The 27206-nt window shown below is 39.9% G+C and overlaps 1 long non-coding RNA gene and 1 other non-coding gene across 2 annotated transcripts in view; both read left to right on the forward strand.

The window, feature by feature from the left end:
* Positions 1-27206, forward strand: part of LOC131219191 (uncharacterized) — a 96590-nt gene that overhangs the window by 31948 nt on the left and 37436 nt on the right. The gene's annotated exons all lie outside the window — the stretch shown is intronic.
* On the forward strand, positions 24790-24896 carry LOC131219655 (small nucleolar RNA R71). The gene has a single exon (XR_009158302.1). It is a non-coding gene; the product is annotated as a small nucleolar RNA R71 (small nucleolar RNA).

Consider the following 27206-nt stretch of genomic DNA (forward strand, 5'->3'; position numbering starts at 1 on the left):
GTCTAATTTTTATCCTCGGTCGGGTAACAAATCTGAATTGACATCCTTCATGGTTCGTATTCTTCATTCTGTTGTTAGAGGTGTTAACATTTGTTTACCATCCTTGATTTGTCACTTCATCATTCAGTTTCATCTCCATCCTGGTCATACTGACATTCCTTTTGGATATTTGATGACTGTGTTGGCTACACATATGTCAGTCGACATGCCGGTTGGAGAGGCCCCTATCCATCATCTGATATTTAACAATTCCAATATCAATAAGATGAAGCTGGATTTTCTTCCTGGCCAAGGTGATGGTGTTGGCGGTGCTAAAGCTGTACATGAGGAAAAAGCTGGTGATCTTCCTCCTGATGATATTAACATGGATGATATTTTTGAAGAACTTGAGTCAGATTCTACAAATGATCCAGATTATGAGCCTTCTTCATTTGATGCACGTCTGAGTGCATTGGAAGATAAAGTTGAGAATCTAAATGTTAAAATGAAAAACATGTCTGTTGCCCATGATTTATAGTTCAAATATGTGCGCAAATATCTTAGGCGCTTGAACGAAGGCATGCATCAACTTGATCCTTCCATTCCTGCTCCTTCATCTGAGTCAGATTAGTTTTTTTTAAATTACTGGTCTGTATTAACTTTATTACTCCTAACTAGTTTTTTAGTTTGTCACTCTTTTTAACTTAGCTCAGTCTATGAATTATGTGTGTTGCTTATGTTATGTTCTCATATCTTGACTAGTTACCTCTCATATTTCTCATTGATTATTTCTCCTCAACCATCTATTTTGTACTTCCTTTGTCCTATTGTGACAAAAAGGAGCAGTATGGATATGTTATGGATATGTATATGGATATGGATGTTGTCATGAGGGAGTAGCATAGCATTACATGGTGTTTTATGAGTATGTTACTCAGGGGGAGTATGTGCAGAAGTGTGCAGAGGTGGACTGAATATTGATTTACAAGTCCGCAGGATGCTGGTTGATAACAATTCGTGCATGATTCTTTAATCAGATATTATGTGTTATGAAACATATCTTGAAAGTGTGTTTTGTCACTAATTTGACAAAGGGGGAGATTGTAAGTGCCATAGTTTATAGCCCTTTGTGTTGTCAAATTTGTGGTGCCAAAGACACTACTATGAAGCTTAACTTTGATTAACAAGCACTATTCATAAGTCAAGACTGGAGAAAGTTGAGATTGTTCGACAAGATCTCAAGAAGCTTTCAAGTTCAATCTCGAGATCTCAAAAAGCTCTCAAGTTTAAACGACATCAAGACTTCAAGCTCCATTACTTTCAAAGGTCACTCGTCTCTAAAGTTTCAATGTCCTTACTTCACTATTGAGGTATGACTGACCATAAGTTGACCTTTAGAGTAGGTCATTTTAGATACATAATTCATATATTTTTTATATGTGAGTTTGGTCTGTTCTAAGACTAGTCCTAGACTTTGTTCAACTAGTCCTAACACTGCTTTAACCTGTCTAAACATTTCCTTGATCAGTCGTAAGTTTGTTACAAAAATCAAAAATTTCTGTTGGGCTTTGACTAGTCCTGGGGACTGTTCGACCAGTCATAGGTACAGTGTCGATTGCATCTTCAACTTGTCGTAGAGCTACGACTTAATGTGCAGCGCTGAAATTCGACTAGCTTCGACTAGTCATGTGAAACCTACGACCGGTCATAGGAGACCCACTACCAGTTATAGACCACCTACAACCAGTTGTGAAACTGTCAAATCTTATTGCGCCCAAATTTTTAAATATCTGTTGGCTCTACAACCAGTCATACAGGTCCTTAGATCAGTCGAAGACGTGATTTGCTCACCTATAAATAGAGCAGAATCTCAGAATAAATAAGGCAATTCAAGTTAATTTAATTCGATCTTCTGAGAGATAAGTCGGTGCTCCATTTAAGCTAAGTGTGCATATTTAATATTCTCTTTCTTTAGTTTTGTTAATTGATTTTGTTTCTTGCATTCCAATATAATCTGAAAAGAGGAATTGTTGTTTTCCTTTTTCTGGAATCAAAATCAATTAGAGCTAGCCCTTTTGTTTTAATTTAAAATCTATTAGAACCTAAAACCATTATAAAGTGAGTATTGGACATTGAACTTTGACATTCAAATCTCTACTCCGACTTGGTTCTTCTGGGTTACTATAACGAAGAAGAAAATCAAGTATTTTACATTTTGTGTAATTTACATTGTTTGGTTTTGTTTGAGGTTAAGCCAGAAAAATCTCAAAGTTGTTGGTTATCGAGAGCCAGAAAACTCAGAAGTGAGGTTTTTTGAATTGTGTAAGCCCTTTGAAAAAGACACAATTGTGAAGGTTTCGGGTGAACCTGTGAAAACCTATTTGATAGTGAATGCTAATATCCCTTGTGTGAGGATATTAGGAGTAGAGTAGCATTCTGTGTGGCTGTTGTTTAACAGTTGGTGAACACACAGGCAAACCACTATAATTCTTTGTGTTGTTGATGTATGATTTATATTTCCTATCTTTTATCATTCAGAATTGTGGAATGTACATGTGAACGCGAATGTTGCAATCATTTCATTTCAAGCACAGTGGAGAATGTTGTAATAATTTAGATTTACATTTCAGCATTATATTTTTGCTATCTCTTTATTACATTGAGCTTCTGTTTCTCTATTTGTTCTAGAAATAAGGTTGTCCTACCATAAACTTTGGTTTTTGGTGTAAGGTTGTCCTTAGAACAATTTTTGTTTCTATTTCTCTATTTTAGGTTGCTTTCCATTCCTATTCTGTGATTGGTGTATAGTGCTATCTATTCTTTGTTTCATATTCCGCAGTATTTATTTTTAATTTGGCATAGTCCTATTCACCCCCCCTCTAGGACATAGAGCTTGGCCATTTCAGTCATAATTACTTATTTTCATTTATTTACCAGGGAAATTAAAAATCAAACAACCCTTAAAAGCCTAACTCCTTTGTTGCTCTGCCTAACTAAAAACATAAATATTCAAAGTCAAAGAAAGCTACTAAAGTGAAAAGAGTATGGTTAGAATTAGGGACATTTGACTATCCTTTTGTAGAAAAATTGTATTAAGTAAGTCTTCCATTTTTCTTCTCAAATTTCAAATCAACTTCCATTTTAGTCTATATATTCCAAACACACAAGCAGTACTCACTCACCTTTTTTTTTAAAAAAATCATTTCTCCTTTTTTTTTTTTTTTCATTTAGCTTGTCTACCCGGAATCTTAAACCTAGCGAAGTAAGACTAAGTTCCATTTATTTTTTAGTTACGTATCTGAGGTCGTAAACCCTGTTGTAAACACCCCACCCAGGTTAACAACTTGATGAAGCATGGATGATCTTTAGGAACTAAACCTAAACCCTAAACCATACTTAAAACCTCAACCATTTTCAAGACTAAGTCAAACCCTAACTGAACCTAAGCCATTACCTAAGCTGAGCCATACCCAAGCCACTACCCAAGCCGAGCCATACCCGAGTCGTTTCCAAGCTAAATCCTCAAACCCAAGCCTTTAATCGCTCTCCAGGTAAGAACAAGTCAGCTGACCGAATTTAAAAAATGAACAGTATGAGGTGGTAATCCAATTACTGCCGGTGGTAATCCAATTACCGCCTCATCTCAGAAAATGTACCCAGAGCTACAACTGTTGTTCCCCTGGAGGACAACTTTGTTAGGACCAACTTAACCCCTAAAATTCTCACTATTTATCTTTTTATCAATCCCTCTAACCAATAAAAAAGTGTCACATGGCATCTCCCTTCCCTCCACCAATCCAAAGCTGTCACATCATCATTTACCCTTAAATTACCTAAAGATCATCCTAAGGGGTTATAAATACCCCCCTCATCTCTTCATTTTACACCAACCAAATAACCAACAAAGGGAAGGAGAGAGAGAGAGAGAGAGAGAGAGAGAGAGAGAGAGAGAGAGTGCTTGAGTTCTCAACCTCCCATCTCCCCCCAACCTCTTCCAACCCTCTCTTAGCCTCCTAGTCCCAATTAGGTCAACCCTTTCAACGATGGCGCACCTAAAACTTCAAATCATTTCAAGTGCAAGCCAAGGATCATGCCATCATCACTAGCATTTATACTTTATACATCACAAGTTGTAATTGAGGGTGCCTAACACCTTCCCTCTCTGTAACTGAGGTCCCTTACTCAGAATCATAAGTTGTAGATCAGAAGTCAACTTCAAGCAAGAGAGTTTCCAGATTCTCTGGCTTTTATAGATTTTACAGGTTCTATCCGACTGTGGGATTTTGAACAATTGGCTAGTAGCGACTTCAAGTCTACTACACCAATCCAAATCATCCCATACAACCTCAAAACAAAGACAAAAAGCATAGGTGCCAATTTTCAGAATTCACAGAATGGTGACTCCGCTGGGGATTTGCTAGCTCACACTAACTGAGACCCGACTCGAAAGAGTGTGGTAAACCAATCTTAGGGGATATTTTACATGCAAACATTTGCATTCATACTTTGCATTAAAAAAGAAAAAAGAAAAAAAGATGAGCATCATTCTTCGGCTTGCACCCATTCAAGGCTTCCACTCACCCCATGATTACTTGATCCAAAGTTGCCATGGAAAACCAAGAAGAATAAATCAATACGCCTAAAAGGCACACCCTGGATCACCTGAACTTATGACTAATAATACAACAACCACCACATCCATGGCCAATATGGCTCAAAATCTCAAGACTCGCAGGACCTTCTTGCCCAATATATTCAAAGAGGGGTTACCCAAACTATACAGATATCATCTCCTAGTGCCCCAATCATCTCAACTTTCCAGTATCCTCCCCACAACAGGAATCACCTTCAAGGCAAATTTTTCATAGTCAAGAATCTTGTATAAGAACATCTCACTAATGAGAACTACTACCAAAATCAATCTCCCACAACTAGGAATCTTAGCCAATTCCAACATCCTCTTCCTAGTAAGAGATCTGGTCAATTCTAAGGGGCAAAACCCCTCTCATATGGTCCCTCTGAAATCGAAGAGCTCCAAGAGAAATTGCGAGAGATACAGAGGAAGCTGCGGCAGCAGGGAGTGGATCTCTCATCCACCAAGTTCAAGGATATTTGTCTCTTCCCTGATACAAAGGTACCTCATGACTTTAATGTACCAAAATTCAAAAGATATGATGGTACAGGGTGTCTTATGACCACTTAAGAGTATTTCGTGAAGAGCTTAATATTGTGGTTGATAATAACGGAGCGTTAATCCATCTATTTCAGAAATCCCTGAAAGGCGATGCATTAGATTGATACATGTCATTAGACTACCATCGAATCAAAACTTGTGAACAACTTTCCCAAGCATTCATCAATCGTTTCATGTACAAGCATTCTCTCTGGATTTCATGCACTCCTTCATGGCTTTTCTTTAAGCACATTTGGATAATTGTCTTTATTTGTTTTAGATGATTTTATCACTAATATTAAATGACATTATATCCTTATGTTCTATATCGTTGATATTCATGTTGCATACTGTCATGCCCAAAACTCGGAAACTGGGCTCATAAAATTTTCGTTCGCCGAATCTGGCGCCGACCCTCCGTAGTTCCCCATTCTTGGCTCCCAGCACCCATATACCAGGTTTCGATCCTGGGATCCTACATGAATGATTTTCAACATGAATTTGATTCGCAATAAGCATAACCATAAGCATAACCCACAAACAACAACCAACAATATCATCACAAATCCACTAAGATCAAAAACTTTGAGTACAATGCGTAAGGGAAATATAATATCGATAATCAAAAGCTCTAGAAGTCGGCTGTACGCTCTAAGCTCAATGCTACCGCAGTGTCCTAGCGTCACCTGTACGCATCAATCATATATAAGTTTATAGAAAGCTTAGAGGGTGGTGAAAGTGTGTGCGCATGGTAGAAATACAAGTATGCAATATTAGAGTAATGCAGAAATACTATTAAGTTCATGAATGTCATCAGTTGTACCTGTGAAACCCGTATCCTAGCCCGTACCATTCCGTAGGCCTCTGCGGTCCTCCCAGTCGAATTCCGATGACCCACAATCTATTATCGGTATTTGCGCGTGATCCTGAGTCATGTCCCGTATATCAGAGTCGGCTCGACCCGAGACTTATATCCTTGCGACTACACCGTCGCTACGGTTCCGACTCCGCATCTCGCTCGCCAAGGCGATACTCAGGCTAGGAGATGTGGGCTCGCGTTCAGTTCAAGGAAAACGTCGCGTGATTGCAATCCCAAGAGAATGCCCCATCAATCACATCAATCAAGTACACATCTATCACTTCACATGTCAAGTACAAGCAACCATCCTCTCTCTTACATAAGTACCCGAAAGTCAACTCTCTCCCTTACACAAGTACATCCATCCATCACTCACCATCCCTCTCTCCCATCATCCCTCTCTCTCTCTCATTCTCTCTCTCTCAATTTTCAAGTAACCCCAAGGAGAGGAGAAACTCCAACATCCAAGCTCCACGAAAGAAGCTTGGTATGACCCACTTCCTACAACTCAATCCCACCATCCAAAATCAATCTCAACCGTTAAATCTTGTTGCCTTGGAGCTCTAGAACCTGTTGGTGGAGGAATGAAGAAGAGATCTTGAGGTGGGTGATCTTTATTTTATTTTTTGTGATTTAAGGGCCCACATTTGGTGGGACCCATCTTAATATATGTATTATATAGGGAGGGCCCATAGTGGCGGGGTCCCTCCCCTCCTCACCGTCTCTCTCTCTCTCTCTCTCTCTCTCTCTCTCTCTCTCTCCCATGTATTGTGGACCCCATGTGATGTGTGTGTTCTATATCCATGTCGGCCGCCCGTGTGACCCGCCTTGCCAAAGTCCAGCGAACCGGCCCACCTTGGCCATCCGTTTTGGATGAACCCTGATGAAGGGAAACATAAATATTAGTTTGATTCAAAACTCTGGTGGGCCACACATGGGGACCACCTGAAATGGGTGTGGTTTGGTTGGGATACCTCACACCAGCTATATAGCTGTTGTATGACAGCAAGCTAAGTAGGTCCCACCGGCTGTATAGATACCCTTGTGACTACAGTAAGTCGGCCTGCTCATAAGGCATGTGATATACCTACACCGTCCTCCCATTTTAGCCTGATCACGAGTCCACTTGATCCTAACCGTCCAGGTATTGGACGTCCAACTGCCGTTTGAAGGGAAAACAGATGTCAGCTTTATCCTCACTAGTGGGTCCCACACATGTGGATCCACCAATGATGCATGCGTCTCATCTATGTTATGGGGCCAGCGGTGATGTATGTGGGCCTATCCACACCGTCCAGACCTTGGACGGTGGGGGCCACCATTGATGTATCTATATATCCACACCGTCCAGCATTTTCTGGACGGTGAAGGCTACTGACACGTGTGATCTACACCATGTGTAATCCACAGCATGCATGTATAACCCACCTTGATGTACCTATTTTAAATTTAGTCCGTTCATCTGCCCTGGATGCTGGAACTTTTGAATGTAAAATATAATATTATATGTATATAATATATATAATATTATAATAAAATATCATGGTGGGCCCCACATGGGATTCACCTATCGTTGAAACGAATCTCGAACTTTTAAATGTATAATATAATACATACATACATACATATATATATATATATATATTATAATAAAATATCATGGTGGCCCCCATGTGGGACCCACCTATCGTTGAAATAGATTGGCTGGTGTATTCCATAACAGCCATATAGCTAGCTGTATTAACATTAGAAGGGGGGGTCTGAGATCATGAGGTATATGTTTTATCCCTACCGTCCATCCATTGGACGTAAACCCCACCATGGCAGCGTGTGGGGCCCACCTTGTACTGATGTGTTGCATCCACACCGTCCAATCCATGGACGGTGGGTGTGGATTGGTTGGAGTACCTCACACCAGCTATTTAGCTGAGGTATTGACATCAGTAAGTTCTGTGGGTCCCACCTAAATTTAGATCCATCTCATTGTATGCGTGGGACTCGCCACTGATGTATGGGTCCTCTCCACATTGTCCATTACTTGGACGGTGGGACCCACCCCACGTGTGGGGCCGTACCTTGATATATGTGTTACATCCAAACCGTCCATCTGGATGGTGAGCTCGTCTTAAGGCTTGAGACTTAAAAATAAGACAAATCCAGTTATTAGGTGGACCACATTACAGAAAACAGTGGGTTTGAATGTCCACCATTAAAACCCTTGGGTTACAGAGCTTGGACCAATATGATATTTATTTTTCCTCTAAATCTAGGTCCTTGTGACCTTATAAACAAACTGGATGAAAAATAAACGCTATGGTGGGCCCATTGAGGTTTTAATAGTGGAAAAATCATTATTTCCACCGTTATTCGTGGTATGGTCCATATGATCTTTTAATATGATTCATTTGTCTGGATAATGCTCTAAAATGATCTCTATAGATGGATGAATGGTGTAGCTGGAGTGGCCCATTTGATATGTCCTATTTGATGTATTTGGGGCCCATTTGGAAGGGCTCGATGTGATGTATTTGGGGCCCATTTGGTGAGGCCCGATGTGAGGTATTTGGGGCCCATTTGGTGAGGCCCGATGTGATGTACTTGGGGCCTATTTGATAAGGCCTGATGTGATATATGAGACCCTAGTTGATGCCCATTGTGACGTATTTGGGGCTCATGGGTTAAGGCCCATTGTGATGTATTTGGAGCCCATGGGTAGAGGCCCATTGTGATATATTTGAGACCCATGGGAAGTGGCCCTTTGTGATATATAGTAGGCCTGTGCCAGAGGCCCATTGTGATGTATCTGTGGCCCGTATGACAGGGCCCACCTGCTTGAATCTGAGGCCCATGGGCAAAGTCCATTGTGATGTATTCAAGGCCTATGGGCAAGGCCTATTGTGATGTATTCGAGGCCCATGGGCAAGGTCCATTGTGATGTATTTGAGGCCTATGGGCAAGGCCCATTGTGATGTATTCGAGGCCTATGGGCAAGGCCCATTGTGATGTATTCGTGGCCTATGGGCAAGGCCCATTGTGATATGTATTAGGCTCACATTGGTGCGACCCATTTGATGTATTTGAGGCCCAATGTAATGTATATAAGGACCATGAGTGGGCCCAATGAAACATATGTGAGGCCTTTGGGTGGGCCGAATGTGATGTATATGAGGCTCATGGCGATGTATATTAGGCCCTTGTGCGAGGCCATGGGCCCACTATACGTATGGCTCTATGTGGACCACTTCTTAGGAGCAATGTTGGTTAAATGTCCATATTGATGGCAATGATGGTTTAATGTCCACATCGTGACCTTCCCTTAGGCCTTGTTCAGCTGATTGTCAAAGCCGATTCCGATTGACGAGGCCAATTTCGATTGTCGAGGCCGATTCTGATTGTCGAGGCCGAGTCCAATTGATGAGGCCGATTCTGATTGTCGAGGCTAATTCTAATTGTTGAGGCCGAGTCTGATTGACGAGGCCGATTCTGATTGTCGAGGCCAATTCCGAGTCCGATTGACGAGGCCTATTCCGATTGTCGAGGCCAATTCCGATTTTGATTGTCAAGGCCGATTGTCGAGGCTGATCCTGATTGTCAAGGCTGATTTCAATTGTTGAGGCCGATCATCTAGGCTGATTCTGTTTATCGAGGTCGATTTCGATTATCGAGGTCGATTCCGATTGTCGAGGCCTAATGTAATGTATATAAGGCTCATGGGATGTGGCCCTTTGTGATGTATATTAGGCCCGTGCTAGAGGCCCATTATGATATATATGTGGCCCATGTGATGCAGCCCACTTGATAAATATGAGGCCCAATGTGACGTATTTATGGCCATCCATTGAGGCCCACCTTGATGTGATGCATAATGGACCCGTGTGAGATGCCCATTGCGATGTGTTTAGGGCCCATGGGTTGTGGCCCATTGTAATGTATCCAGGGCCTATGGGACGTGGCTCATCCGATGTATATAGACCCATTATGACTATATGAGGCCCATTGTGTATAGGGCCTATTGTGATTGTATGGGGCCCATCGTGACTATGTGAGGCCCATTGTGATTGTATGAGGCCTATGGCATGAGACTCAATATGATTGTGTGAGGCCCATTGTGACTAGATGAGGCCCATTATGATGTGAGAGGCCCATTGTGATTGTGTGATCGATCATTGTTAAGTTTGATAATCATGCATAGCTTCATGTTACATGTCATACGCATTATATGTATACGTGTTATGAGGAGTGATCATAGCACATGCCATTAGGTGGATTATTGCATGACTGGGTGATATGATGTATATATCTCAACATTTTGTGATATGAGCACCATATGCCTTAGCGCCTCCACAGGCATGTCGTGGATGACCAGTTGGGACAACAAAAATGTTATCGAGCATTTAGGGCACTTAGGATGTCCTTGGGTGAAAGCCCCTAAACCTCCAAGGTATTAGGAGACACCCCCACGCCGAGACCGAGTAGAAAACATGAGCACCCGAATGCCTTTACCTTTAGGCCACGTCTCTCACTGTAGCATGGTCAGTTGGGAGGGGGTGTGGCCCTACTCGCCTGAGTGAGGGGGCATAACTAGGTTAAGTTTGACCAGCTCGTAAATGCGTCCTCTACCATCGACTCTTGTTGGTGATTGGTTGTCCACATGTGGGTAGTGAGGTCTCTTACGATAGCTAGGCTATGCGGCTTGGAGAGCGGCAGTCAGCAGGTAGTGTGTACTAGACCTCGGTAGTGATCTTAGAGATGTACAGTTTTAGATATTGTGATGACTCGTCACTGTTACACAAGTGGGTGGATGCTGATGTGGGCAGGTCCTAAGGGCTTGGGCCAGCTACCAGTGGTTGGCAGGCTACCGTGCTAGCAGGCCACTGTGCACACAGTGAGGCCAAACTTTATCCCACATTAGACGCCGTGGAGGTCACATGTGGGCTTGCTAGTTGGAGTTGCATATTTAGCTCTTGATCCATTTATTGATTCATTCACTATACACTCAGGTTGGTGATGCGCAACCAATCATTATGTGTATCTTCGCAATGGCTAGGATTTCGATTGGGCGTGCGACCAACCTGAGATCAAGAGTTTACCACATTGAGTCTAGCTATCCAAATTTAGGAATGAGACTAGATTGGATAGAAGTCCTTTGTGATGGACCCCTATCGCTTCCGATATTACATGTTATCCTCCTGATTACACACTTCAGCTTGGTTATCCGCATTGCATACTCTGATATCATATGATTCATCCTCAGCACATAACATTTGGTTTACTATGTTTTTGCATGGCCTAGATGAGGCCGATGGTATTCGTGGCTCGTTAGGTATTGTATGTTGTATTGTATTTTTGGTGATTAATATTTGGCTTACTATATTTCTACATTTGCATAACTGATCAACATTACTTTCTCAGTTCATGGCACTGGCTTATTATGTATTTGCACTACATATCCTGGATATTATTGTAATATTTTTACAGACTTGTTAGTATTTTTTCTTACTCTGATATTTGTGTGCTTGGCACTTATCTCGTGCACACACTTACACCACCCTCTAAGTTTTCTATAAGCTTATACATGATAGATGCGTGCAGGTGACGCTTGGACAGTCGTAGCTGAGCAGGAGTAGGAGCATGCATCTGAGCTTTATGGAGATTTTGTTATATGCATGTATTGTCTTTCAATATTGTAATCAACGATTTATTATTAGTGGATATATGATGATGATGTTGCCAATATGAATTGGGTACACTGGCTTATTATGTATTTGCACTACATATCCTGGATATTGTTGTAATATTTTTACAGACTTGTTAGTATTTTTGCTTACTCTGATATCTGTGTGCTTGACACTTATCTCATGCACGCACTTACACTACCCTCTAAGCTTTCTATAAGCTTATGCATGATAGATGCGTGCAGGTGACGCTTGGACAGTCGTAGCTGAGCAGGAGTAGGAGCATGCAGTCGAGCTTTGTGGAGATTTTGTTATATGCATGTATTGTCTTTCAATATTGTAATCAACAATTTATTATTAGTGGATATATGATGATGATGTTGCCATTATGAATTGGGTACACTGGGTTATTATGTATTTGCACTACATATCCTGGATATTGTTGTAATATTTTTACAGACTTATTAACATTTTTGCTTACTCTGATATCTGTGTGCTTGACACTTATCTCGTGCACACACTTACACCACCCTCTAAGCTTTCTATAAGCTTATGCATGATAGATGCGTGCAGGTGGCGCTAGGACAATCATAGCTGAGCAGGAGGAGCATGCAGCCGAGCTTTGTGGAGATTTTGTTATATGCATGTATTGTCTTTCAATATTGTAATCAATGATTTATTATTAGTGGATATATGATGATGATGTTGCCATTATGAATTGGGTACACTCGTGGTTATACCAAAAAAAAATCGCTTACAAATCCTCCTTGTAGGATCCCAGGATCGAAATCTGATGTATAGGCATTGGGAGTCGAGAAATGGGGTACTATGGAGGCTGTCGGCGCCGGATTCGGCAATCAGGAACTCTGTGAGCCCGGTTTCTGAGTTCGGGGCATGACAGTACCAAGACTATGGGATGTAAGGCATGAATGCTATCGGCCATATCAAAGCCATGCGATTCAAGGCGTGAATGATGTCGGCCATAACAAGGCCATGCGATGCAAGATGCAACTCAAGCATACAGTCCTCATCTGAATCCACATATCCATGCAGCTCATCACTAGAGCATCAAATATCAATACAGTTCTCATGCTGGACAATCACCGGGGTCTAGTACACTCTACGCCAGCTTGCTGCCCCTATCCAAGTGCATAACTGGGTAAGTGGAAGATACCTCACTATCCGCTTGCCAATATCGGGCCCGACTCGTCGATAGCGGACCCATTCCTCAAGCTGGTCAAACTCAACCTAAATATTACCCCCTCACTCAAGCAGGCAAGGTCACACCCCTTTCCAACCGACCATGACACAGTGAGAGACATTGCCTATTGGTATACGGCCCTCGTGTACTCATGTATCCACTCGGTCTCGAAGTTGGAGTCATCCTCTGATACCATCGGGATTAGAAATTTTCACCCAGGGACATCTATGGCGCCCCGATGCTAGTAACAGTATTTTTGATGTCCGATCATGCCATCCACGATATGCCTGTGGAGGCCACAGCCCTGATGTCACAAGGTGTAAAGTAATCATGTCACACAGATGCAAAATACATGAATCACACTATCCAATCATGTAGCAATCCTACACGTACTGTGCGCTCATGTGGACAACTCCTATCAGTGAGTCCCATAAACAATCTTCCCAATAACATATACTATGATTAGTCATTCCTCATATCAAGCATACATATGATGCATATGGGAATGAATCATGGAGTCATACTAAGTATGTTATATGGTGATGAACTATCTTTATAGCGAAGACGCACCTAGATGGCTTACACACAACAAGTATGGGCCTAACAATGGGCCCTAGGGAGAGTTATAATGTGGACATTTAATCATCATTGTTCTTACAATGTGGACGGCAAACCATCATTGCTTCCAAGGCATGGCCCGCCTTAAACATCACTACATACATCATGGTGGAATCACACATCACAATAGACCTCATATACATCAAGTGGGTTGTAATACATGGGCCTCGTATACATCAAATGGGTCGCATCATATGGGCCTCATATACATCAAATGGGCCGCATCATATGGGCCTCATATACATTAAATGGGCCACATCATATGGGCCTCATATACATCAAATAGGCCGCATCATATGGGCCTCATATACATTAAATGGGCTGCATCATATGGGCCTCATATACATCAAATGGGCTGCATCATATGGGCCTCATATACATCAAATGGGCTGCATCATATGGGCATCAAATACATCTCATTGGGCCTTGTAAATACATCTCATTAGGCCTCATCAAATTGTCATAAGTACATCGCATGGGCCTAATTCAAAGGCCATAAATACATCACATGGGCTTAATCCAAAGGCCATAAATACAACACATGGGCCTGATTCAAAGGCCATAAATACATCACATGGGCCTGATGGGGCAGCCCATGGTTTAACAAAAACAGATGGACAACGTGGTTAAAACATACATCACAAGTGGGATTTCTATGTGGACGGTATGGATATTCACACATCTCAAGGTGGACCCCACCTGTCCCACGACAAAACAAATGGACGGCTGGATATAGAATGCATGCATCAAGGGGCCCACCATCCCACAAAATAGATGGGCGACACTGCTGCAAAGCACATACATCATGGTCGGCCCATATAGCACTGTCCAGATGGACGGTGTGTATATAGAATACATATATCAAGGTGGGCCCCACCCCCCAACACGCTGCAATGCCGAGCGGCATGGTAAAATACATACATTAAGGTGGATTTCCACCATCCAGATCACTGGATGGTGTGGATGCAAGGCACATATATCAGAAATGGGGGCCACGTCCCAGGTGGATAGATGGTCAGATAAAACACATATATTATGTGGGACCTATAGAACTTGGTAACGTCACTACAACAGTTATGGCTGCTCGTCCAGTGGGTGGACAGACGGTCTGGATCATTGCTGGCCCCACATGTGGGTGCCACACATATATTCCAGTGGGCCTCACCATCCAGCCCATTTGTACGCCAGGGATAAAACATATATATCATGAGGGGACCCCACAGATGTACGATTGGGATATAAAACATATCTCATGTGGGCCCCATGCTTGCTGACGTAAATATAGCAGCTATATAGCTAGTGTGAGAGGCACCAGCCAATCCGCTTCTAAGAAGGTGGGGCCCACGATATACACATATGATATATATAATATTATATTATTATTATTATTATTATTATTATTATTATTATTATTATTATATTTAAAAGAACCAACTTCCAGACCCTGGACATTTGGACGGATGGTGTGGATTTAAAACACATGCATCATAAAGGGTCCCATCGTCTAGGGGTCTGGACGGTGTGGATCTAGCATAGCATCAAGGTGGGTCCACACGTGTGGCCCACCTCAGCTTTAGATTAAGCTGATATTTTTGTTTCCCTTCATCCAGCGTCCAAGATGGGCAACATGGGTAGAACACAGGTCAGGGCCCTACCGTCCAAAGCATCTGGACAGTTGGATGGCATAGATGAAAGGTATACATCAGGTGGGCCCACACGACTTGTACGGAATGGATCAAGTGGGCCACACCCATCATAAGAGAGAGAAAGAGATGGTGTGTGTGAGGGAGGAGCTCCACCACTATGAGCTCCTCTCAGTTTACAATACATACATCAAAATGGGTCCCACCACAAATGGGCCCTCACATCATCAAGATCAATGGTAGAAATCCTTGATCACCCACCTATTGGCCTTCTTCTTGGTCCCTTGGCTTTCTTAGCTCCTATGTTCAACCTTTGATGGTGGATGATGAAGTTTGGATGGTGGAGATGATAGGTTTTGGGGTAGGGAAGTGGACCACAGTTGGCTCTTTTAGAATAGCTTGGACGTTGGCTCTCTTAGGTTGTTTGGGAGATGGATTTGAGAGAGAGAGAGAGAGAGAGAGAGAGAGGTGATGGGATGAAAAGGGATGGGTGAGTGACGGGTGATGGGTGATGGGTGTAAGTAAGGGATGGGTGGAGGGAGAGAGTGGACTTTGGGAATGGAAGAGGTATGGGTGTTGTAAGGCGAGTGATGGGATGTGTACTTGACTTGAGGTGATTGATTGATGTGATCGGTTGTAGAGATTCTCTCAGAATTCGCAACGCGTGACGTTTTCCTCGAAATAAATGCGAGCCCACAACTCCTGGCCTGGGTATCGCATCAGCGTGTAAGACGCGACATTAGAACCGCGGCGGCGATGCAGTCGTTAAGGTACAAGTTTCAAGTCGAGTTGTCATAGATATACAGGATGTGACTCAGAGTTGTGCTTAAATGCTATCTACATGTCACGGGTAGCCAAAATTCGACTAGGAGGACCGTGGAAGCCTACGAAACGGTACGGTCTAGGATATGAGCCTTACACATACTTCACTTAATTTTTCTTCCTTTGTCAACTTTTGACAAAAAGGAGAGAAAATGGTTATGGATATATGAGATATGAACACAACTCCTCACTTGAATGAATATCCGAGCACCTGCACTCACATGTATGAATTGTATGGAATTATATATATTTTTGGCATGTGATAAAGTATTGAATTGTATGGAAATATATTCAATGTGACTAAGTGCCCAGGGGGAGTTACGAATGATAGTACTGAGAGGGAGCATCAAGATTTTCAAGATATGGTATCACTAGTGGTGTACAGTGTTCACAACCCCAAATGTAAAGTTGCGATGTAGTAATAATCTCAGTGAGACCTACTAGAAGAAGATCTACATTTAAATTCAGAATATAAGGAAGTAATTGTGAAAGGGATTTCAATAATCAAAAGGGAACTAGAGTGCCAAGTTTTCACTTGTAGCAATTGAGATGCTACCTTGCTTGATTTAGGAATTCCAACTGGAATTCGAGTCCTATCTTATCCAGTTGGAAAAAGAGACAGTCAAATCTTTGAACTTCTCATTAATCTAGCCTCAATGGAGGAGAATTGTAAAGAGTTGGAAGGGATTCCATCACCCACCCATGCCCAGGAGACAATGGCAAATAACAAGATTTACTAATCCCACAATCTCAAATAAGAAAAGAATATACTCAAAGCTATCGCAGATCTACTGTAATTTGCATCATAATAAACCATTAAAAAGTGAAAGTATTCCTTAAAATCAACTAAAAATCAAAGAGGTTCAACAAGAACAAGAATCTAAACAAGAAAAACATTATAATCGCACTACAAGCTTCACCTCTTGGCCCTAAGTAAGAGGTCTAGCCAACTATAGACATGATTGGATCAATAATCCTCAAAGAAAGCATTAAAAACAAACTAGGAAAGAAGAAAAACTCTTGAGATGCTCCTCCACCCTTTGGCTCTGATCCTTGAAACCCTAGATATATCTATAAGTGTTTAGGAAACCCATATTTATAGCCTTGTCCGTGTAAAATCAGAAAACCACATCAAATTTACATAGTCCGCGTAACGCCTTCGATGTTATCGAAGGGATTTGAATCCGAAAGTCGTGCCTTTACGCACTGTGTAACTCCTTCGCACTACGTAAGTCTCTATGTCATCAAACCTTCCTTCAATGTCATCAAGCTACCTTCGATGTCATTGAATGATATTGGAGGAATCGAAAAAGTGTAAAAAAAATCCAGCGAGTTTGTTCAAAATTCTTCAGAAAATTTGATGCCATCGAACAGACTTCGATGTCATCGAGCAATTCTTCGATGTCATCGAAAGAGGCTTCGAGTACTCGAGAATTACATCTAATGTGTCCAACAACTAACTTGATTTTCATGTAAAAATTTGATGTTATCGAGTTGTGTTCGATGTCATCGAACTTTGGCTTCAATGTCATTGAACAGTGGTCGAGAACAAGATTAGTTCAGATGTTGTGAATTTCTGTACTTTGCACTGTGAATTTCTTTCATTCTCCACCTGGTTTCCTTAAATCTTGGGGTCTTGAAATATTCAATTTTGGTCTCCTAATATCCATCCTTTGCCTTGGTGATTCTTAAGCATCAAATTCATGCTTTTAACACTCTTTCAATCCAAGCTCTTAAACTCACTTTGTAACACAAACATGTATAAAATATACCATTAAATCTTATCATATTTGTAAAACCAAGATATAATTAGGGAAAAATATGTAATATTTGACACTCAACACACTCCCCAACCAGCATTTTGTTAGTCCGAAGAAAAACATGCATGAAATAATCTTTCATCTTTAAAGTTCAAAACTTTTTCAAAAATCAATCCTTTGTGCAATCAAGTTGAGTACAATTAAGATGAGAAAGTGGGATTTTGAAAACCTAGAAGCGAATCACATAAGCAATCAATCAAATAAATTCTTTCTCAATTACATCAGAGCATAAGTTCATATATCAAGTTTTTTTCAATGTGCTTAGTGAAAATCAACTTACTTCTCATGAGAGTACTAATATTTCATAATGTTAGCCATTCTCACCATATCAAGATTTATTGAATAATCAAGTTCTGATTCCAAACTTATCCCCTTTTACTTCTTTTTCCAATTTTTTATTTTATATCGATAGTCATTTATACATTCTTTTCACATTTTGTATTCTTTTTCGTTCTTTTCAGATTTTTCATGACCTTTTTGTCGATCTCACTATTTTTTAACTGGTTCTTTTCATATTTTAAGGTGAATAAAATTCTCCAAACTTAATTCTCACATCTATCAATGATTCCATGCTAACGATCAAAGATTCTAGTACAATTCATAAAAAGTGATTTGAGGAGGCTTGTTAATTAGTTAATCATGATATTCAAACTTCTTCTTAATTAATTGAATGCGAGAACCGTAAGTGATAGGTTACTTAGTTGATCAAACTCCAACAATTCAAATTCAGTCTCAATCTTATCATCATACTGAAAACATTCTTATGTGCAAAAATTATCGTTTTCTAAATAGATTTCAACTTGAAACTTGAAATTTTTTGAACTTTTTGCTCAACGAGTAAGAAAACACTGATTAGTTTACCTAATTCACACCCCCAACCTAAAATTTACTTTCTCATCAATGTAAAAGAAAAAAGCATGCAATGCATATGAGGCAACGAAAGAAATGGAGTAGTGATGGAAAAGTAGTACTTAGAGAAAATTTCCAATATTTCCAAGGATCTCAACATAAAAATGGGTTAGCACAAAAGCTAGATAAACTGAAAGCAAACTATTTTAATCCTAAATTTTATAAAACTAATAAACCTAACTATACCTCCATCAGATTAGGAGGTCAATCCAGGTAAACAGGATTAATTAGAGGTATGGACATGTCCTATGAATCAAATTTCTCAAGAAACGGCTTTAACTGATGTTCATTCACTTTGAAAACATTGCCATTTGTTGGATTCTTTATCTCAATGGTCCCATGAGGATAAACATTACTAACTATGAAAGGACCGATCCAACAAAATCGGAGTTTACCTGAAAAAAGATGTAACCGAGAATTATACAAAAGGACTTTTTGACCAGTCAAAAATGATTTTCGAAAAATGTTCCTGTCATGGAACACCTTCATCATGTCCTTGTAAATTCTTGAGTTCTCGTATGCGTCATTCCTGATTTTCTCGAGTTCATTTAAGTTTGCGCAGCGAGCCAGCATTATCCAAATCAAAGTTCAAATTTTTAATAGCTTAGTAGGCTCTATGTTCAAATTCCATAAGCAAGTAGCAAGATTTTCTATAGACGAGTCTAAAGGGAGACATTCTAATAGGGTCTTAAAGGCTATGTGGTAAGCCCACAAAGCATCGGTCAAGTGGATTGACCAATCTATGCGATCCGGGTTAACTGTCTTTTCCAAAATATGTTTAATTTTCCTGTTGAAAATCTCAGCTTGCCCACTTGTTTGTGGGTGGTATGGAGTGCTCACCTTATGAGAGATGTCATATTTCTTCATTAAATTTGCAAATGGCCTATTATAGAAATGTGAGCTTCCATCACTAATGATGGCTCGAGGCATTCCGAACCGAAAAATGATGCTTTCTTTTAAGAATTTAATGACCGTCTGATGGTCATTATTCTGACACGGGATCACTTCGATCCATTTAATGACATAGTTTACTACCAACAAAATATATAAATTCTCAAAGGATTGCGGAATGGTCTCATAAAATCGATGCCCCAATAATTAAATGCTTCAATGGTAAGAATTAAGTTTAAAGGCATCATATTTTGACGGGACAATGATCCCAATTTTTAACAATGCTCACAAGCTTTGCAAAACTCATGAGTGTCCTTGAACATAGTGGGCTAGTAAAAGCCACACTGTAGAATTTTGGCTGTGGTCTTTTTGGCAGAAAAGTGACCACCACAGGCCTGAGAATGACATAAGGAGATGACACTTTGGTGTTCATTGTCTAGTACACATCTCCTTAGAATTTGGTTTGGGCAATATTTGAACAAATTGGATCATCCCAGAAAATTTTGCGTACCTCAATGAAGAATTTTTTTCTTATCTTACGCAGTCCAATGTGTTGGTGTGAAAACCTATGGTAAAATAATTAGCAATATCAGCAAACCAAGGTAAGTGGGAGAGTTTAAACAGTTGTTCGTCAAGGAACATGTCGTTTATGAGTGTCGTATCAAGGGAATCAGGCAAATCAAGTCATGAAAGATGGTCAACCACTACGTTCTCTACTTGTTTTTATCTTTTATTTGTAAGTCAAATTCTTGGAGTAGAAGGATCCATCTTATCAAGCAGGGCTTAGCGTCATTCTTAGAAAAAAAATACTTGAGTGTCGCGTGATCAGTGTAGATGATGATCTTGGATCTAATCAAGTAGGACCTAAATATGTTCAGAGTGAATACTACAGCTAAGAGTTCCCTTTCTGTAGTGGAATAGTTCTCTTAAGCAGGATTTAGAGTTCTACTTACATAATGAATAACATAGGGCTTCCTTTCTTTTCTCTAGCCTAACACTGCCCCAATAACATAATCAGACACATCACACATGATCTTAAAAGGGATGCTCTAATTGGGTGGCTGCATGATAAGTACGGTGATCAACATGCCTTCGAGCTTCAAAAAAGCTTCCTGGCATTAGAGGTGGGCATGTCTGACCCGATCCGGTGGATCTGACCTGATCAGGCCCAATCCGACCCGTTCTAAACTAAATTGATGGCATGGATTGGTGCAGATTGAGTATGGCCATCCAGATCCGTTTGTTTTTCGGGTTAGGTTCGGATAGTGGTCTATCCGGACCAATCCGATCCGAAAACTCGATCTGAAAGGATCCGGACCGATCTGATTCGACCCAATCCGGATCAGGTAGTCGGGTTCCCTACAAAACCCAATAATCTCCTTCTCTGATACCCTCTTCTCCGCCTTCTGGTAATCTTCTTTCAAGCTAATGAACACGCATGGAGACTTGGAAGAGGACATCCGTCAATTATTGTGATCTGATGATTTTTCACTTGTTTTCTACTTTTTCATCTATGATGAATCTAGAAGAAGAAAGAATTGCGCTGTCAGAAGTTGAGTTTTGTCTTCTTCCCTTGCAGTTGTTGTCCTCAAGAGGAGTTGGTTATAACAGATGGACGCTCCAGCTACACCTAAGGCGACTAAGGCTGCAACAGCTATGCCAAACGACCCAGAAGCCCCTGCGATGCCTGAGGACACTGACGTTGATTCATCTGGAAATATTGGACTTAAGAGACCCTTTCATCTTTTTCTCATGGATGCAAGGTTACCATTTCCCTCTGTTCTTCAAAATGAAAATTCAAATCTAAAGATATGCAATGAAGTAGATTCATCTAATGCTAGGGGGTTTATCTCTCAGGCTTCTTGATTCATCATCATCATATATAATCAATTAATTGGAATTGTCTACTAATTGCTTTGGATTCATCATCTAAGCCTTATTTCCGGCTTCTTGATTACTTTTAAATTTTCAAAGTGTGGTTGTAGGTTTGTAAACTAATCCTTATTTCAATAATGGAATTACCAAGAGTATTTTCAAGAAGGATGAGCTAGGCTTGGAGATTGCACGATTGCAATACCTGTTGGAAGAGGCCAAAATCACTCCTGCTGATGTCGCTGAGAATCTGATGCCCAAATCCAATCTGAACCTTGCCCAATCCGATTCGAGTTGGTTTTCCTGACCGAGTCAAACTCGGATTAGTTCAGGCCAGCAAGGGTTCGGATCAGTCTGAGTCAGATGACCTGGACTTAGTCCAGATCGTCCGATGCCTAGCTCTACCTGGCATTGCTTAATCCACTTATATGGTATGTCCTTTTGAAGTAGATTGCATAGAGGACGAGAATGGTAACTAAAGTCCTTTATAAATCTTCTGTAAAATCCAATATGTCCTAAGAAGGATCGCACGTCTTGTATGGTCCTAGGTGAAGGTAGGTTAAAGATAAGATCAATTTTAGCCTTATCTACCTCTATTCCCTTGGACGAGATGATATGTCCAAGAACAATTCCCTTACGAACCATGAAATGGTACTTCTTCCAATTTAGTACCAAATTCTTTTCTTTACATCACTTCAGCACAATTTTCAAAATATCCAAACATTCGCTAAAGGATGGACCAAAAACAGAGAAGTCGTCCATGAAGACCTCTAAATATTGCCCCACCATGTCAGAGAAAACACTCAACATGCATCGATGAAAAGTAGTTGGGTCATTACACAGTCCGAATGGCATCATTCGATAAGCAAATATGCTATAGGGACATGTGAACGTTGTCTTTTCCTGATCTTGAAGTGCTATCTCTATCTGATTGTAGTCCGAATATCTATCAAGGAAGCAATAGTAAGAGTGACCAGCTAGCCTTTTTAAGATTTGATCAATGAAGGGCAAAGGGAAGTGGTCCTTCCTCGTGATGGTATTCAACTTCTTGTAGTCAATGCACATTCTCCAACCAGTAGTGACTATAGTTGGTACAAGTTCATTATCGACATTAATTACGATAGTGATTCCAGAATTCTTAGGAACCACCTGAGTTGGACTCACGCATTGACTATCGGATATAGGGTAGATGACACCCACGTCCAACAACTTAAGGACATTAGCCTTAACCACTTCTTTCATGTTTGGATTTAATCTACATTGTGGTTGCCAGGAGGTCTTCGCATTATCCTTAAAATGAACGCAGTGAGTACAAATTAAAGGGTCAATTCCCTTGAGGTCCGCAATCGACATCCAAGGGCTTCTTTGTGCTCGATGAGAGTAGAGATAAGCATACTCTCTTGTTCTTACTCAAGGTGGGAAGAAATCACAACCGGATATGTCTCATCTTGACCTAAGTAGACATATTTAAGATTAGAGGAAAAAAATTTTAAGTCAAGCTTCGGCGCTTTAAAGCTAGATGCTAGAGGCACTACATCAGTTTAGGGCAACTTTTCAAATTGTGGCCTTCACCTGTTAACTTCAAGTACCAACACAGTATCAAGCATGACACTCATTTCCTTAATCGTGTCATCATCTAAATTATGGGAGTGGGCTAAGCACATCTCTAGAGGGTCTGAGTATATAGTCAAGATTGCTCTATCTTCCACGAAATAATCAATCATATTAATATTGTGGGCATCATCGTCATCATCTGCCTGTTTGCTAATATTAAAAAAGATATTGAGCTCCAATGTCATCTTTTCAAAAGATAAGTTTATAACTTCATTCCTATAATTGATGATTACATTTGATGTGACAAAGAATGGGCAATAAAGAATGATAGGAATTTGAGTGCTCATATCCACGATGGGTTGGGTATCCAGGATGATAAAATCTACTAGATAGTAGAACTCGTCAACCTGAACCAATACATCCTTAATTATCCATCTCGGTACACGAACTGAGTGATCGACAAGTTGTAGTGTGATCCGGGTGGGTTTTAATTCACTCAAACCCAGTTGTTCGTAGACCGAATAAGGAATCAGATTTATGCTCACTCTTAAGTCAAGAAATGCATGCTCAATCCGGTAGTTCTTAATTACATAAGTGATGGTTGGGCCACTGGGATCTTTGTATTTTTGTGGCACATCTTGCTTTAGGATGACACTCACTTTTTCTTTCAAGAAGATTTTCTTTTGAATGTTTTACCGTCTTTTGGTCGTGCATAGATCTTTTAGAAATTTAGCATAGGAGGGAATTTGTCTCACAGCATCCAGAAGAGGGATGTCGACCTTCACTTGTTTCAATACCTCTAGAATATCCTGTGAGTTGGCTAGAGGTTTTAGTGCAATCAACTGTTGGAGGAATGGAGCAATCAACTTGCTTAGAGGTTCCGGTTCTAATCCATGTAGAGTAGTACTAGGTCTATCATTCATGTCCTCTTCCGGGTCCTTAGACTTTTCAGCCCTTACTGGAATAGATTTGTTAATTGCTTTTCCACTCCTAAGAGTGGTGATAGACTTGGCTTGCTCAATTGAATTTGAAGATCTTGGGTCACTAACTCCGTATTGTGGTTTAGGATTGGAGATAAGTTGAGGTGGAAGGATCCCTTTCTCCATAACTGTAATCGTGAGTTTATCTTTTGTATAGCCTTAATAAGTTCTCGTAAGGCTTGACGAGTACTTTGTTAGATGAGCTCTTGAGTTTATGTGGGATTTTGAACCGATTCCTCTTAAGGTTTCCCTTGATTTAAAAATTGGTTAGGGACTCCTTGAGGAGTAGCAATTTGTCCATTCCTCCATCTGAAGTTTAGATGATTTCTCCAACCTAAGTTGAATGTGTTTGAAGTGAGTCCTTTGAGAGGCCTTTGGTAGTTGTTTACGGCATTTGATTGCTCATTCAATATTTCTTGAAAAGCAAGTATTGTGGGATAATTTTCAGTCGTATGAACATTACAAGTACAAATACTATAAACAACTTCCTTAGCCTTACATTTCTTAAGTTTCATGGCCTCGAGTTTCCTTGTGAGATTGGCCACTTTAATATTTAGATTGTCCTCCTCTTTTAACAAGTATATTATGCCTCTCTCCTTTGATTGAGTAGGCTTAAAAGTGGTAATGGGTCTAGGGGAGATGTCCCATGATTGTGTTTTTAGCAAGTTTATCAAAATAGTCTCACACATCATTGACATCTTTGCTCATGAATTCCCTATTGCACATTGTCTCGACCATTTGGTGCATGGGAGATGTTAATCCATCGTAGAAACTTATTATGTGCCACATTTTAAAACCATGTTGTGGGCATGAATTGACAAGATCCTTGAATCGCTCCCAACATTGGAAGAATATTTCATCTTCCTTTTGAGCGAAGTTCATGATCGACTTTCTTAGGGTGTTCGTTTTATGATATGGGAAGAATTTCTTTATAAAATCCCTTGTCATGTCGTTCCATCTGCCAATATATCGTGGACGTAGTGAATGCAACCATGTCTTAGTTTTTTCTTTCAAAGAGAAGGGAAAAAGTTTCAGCTTGACTATGTCCTCAGACACATTAGAAAAATATAAAGTAGCTATTATCTCATCAAACTCTTCCATGTGTAAATACGGACTTTCAGATTCAAGTCTATGGAACTTTGGAAGGAGTTGGATCACTCCGAGCTTGATATCCATGCTTCCTGTATTTTTTGAAAAAACTATACAGGAAGGCGTGCTCACCCTCGCCGGTTGTAAGAAATCTCATACTGTATGAGGCGGGGGTGCATTCTGCACCTCATTTTCATCCTGAATTTCCTCAACTAGAGGTTGAGGTGGATTTGCAAGTTGATTTGTAGCCATCACTTTTATCAACTTTGAGGATATCTAGTTGTGTCTAATCCTATGATGGATAGGCAACCCTTTGACCAATCCTCCATCACTTAAGAGACGTCGAGTGTTGTCATGAACCCACTTATGCATGAAACACTCGAAGCCTTCAAGTAACTAAACCTAAACCTAAGAAGGAAAACTAGAGAAACTAAAATAAATGAGAGATTTAAAATAGAGAGATAATTAAAAAGAGGTTACCATATTGGAGATTGTTATGTTAGAATCCTACAAAATAGAAAAGTAAGTTAGTTTCTAAAAGCAAATCAGAAAAAATCCTAACATAGAAATAAAACAAAAGGTCAGCCTTAATCTTAACCTAATTATAAAACTAATTAAATTCAGAAAAATGAAACCGTTAGTCCCTAGAAACGGGGCCAAAAACTTGTTCACAACCCCAAGTGTAGGGTTGCGATGTGTTAATAATCTCAGTGAGACCAAGGTCAAATCCACAGGGACTAGTCTTGTGTAATTCTAAAAATAACTAGAAGTAGAATAAGAGGAAGATCAAATTTTAATCTGGAATATAAGGAAGTAATTGTGAAAGGGATTTCAATAATCAAAAGGGAATTAGGGTGCCAAGGATCCACTTGTAGCAATTGAGATGCCACCTTGCTTGATTCAGGAATTCCAACTGGAAATCGAGTCCTATCTTAACCAGTTGGAAAAAGAGATAATCAAATCTCTAAACTTCTCATTGATCTAACATCAATGGAGGAGAATTGTGAAAAGTTGGAAGGGATTCCATCACCCAACCATGCCTAGGAGACAATGGCAAACTACAAGATTTACCAATCTCACAATCTCAAATAAGAAAAGAAGATACTCAAAGCTCACTACAAGAAATATGGTTTTTACCGACGAAATTAATTTTCATAGGTAAAGATGACTTTTACCGAAGAAATTGATTTCGTAGGTAAAAGTCATCTTTAAAGGGTGTTTCCAATTTTTCTACTTACTAAAAAACGAAAAGTTTACTTTTCCCAACGAAAGTTAATTTAGGTAAAGGGTGTTTTCAATTTTTCTAAATACAAAAAAAAAAAAAAAAATTACCTACGAAATGTAATTAAAAGCCATCTTTACCTACGAATATTTTCGCAGGTAAAAGGTTTTTTGAATTTTTCAAATACCAAAAAAGTTGAAAAGTTTTCTAAGTTTACTTTTACCGATGAAATTAACTTTCGTAGGTAAAAGTCATATTTCCCTACGAAATGCAAAGAAACGAAAAGTTTATTTTTACAAAAGCATCTTTACCTACGAATATATTCATAGGTAAAAGGTGTTTTGAATTTTTAAAATTCATCTTTCCCTACAATAATTTTCGTAGGTAAAGGGTGTTTTCATTTTTTCAAAATATAAACAAACAAAAAGTTTACTTTTACCATAAAAGCCATCTTTACCTACGAAAACTGTCGTAGGTAAAGGTGTTTTGATTTTTTGAAAAAACCATAAATCGAAAAGTTTACTTTTACCTACCAACGGTTTCGTAGGTAAAAGAAAGTCTATGAGACTTTTACCTACGAACATGTTCGTAGGGAAAAACATATATAACACATTTGCCTACAAAATATTTCGTAGGTAAAAATATAATATTTAACTTAAATTGCAAACGTAGATAAAAATATAATATTTAACTTAAATTTCAAGCGTAGATGAGACTTTTACCTACGAAAGATTTCGTAGCGAAAAAACGTGTAGGGGACTTTTATATGCAATAGTTCGTAAGTAAAAATATATCTCAAACTTAAATGTTGAACGTAGTTGAGACCTTTACCTACGCAATTTTTCGTAGGTAAAAAACGTGTATCAGACTTTTACCTGCGAAATGGTTCGTAGGTAAAA

Source organism: Magnolia sinica, chromosome 11 (assembly GCF_029962835.1).
Source record: "Magnolia sinica isolate HGM2019 chromosome 11, MsV1, whole genome shotgun sequence".
NCBI lineage: Eukaryota > Viridiplantae > Streptophyta > Magnoliopsida > Magnoliales > Magnoliaceae > Magnolia > Magnolia sinica.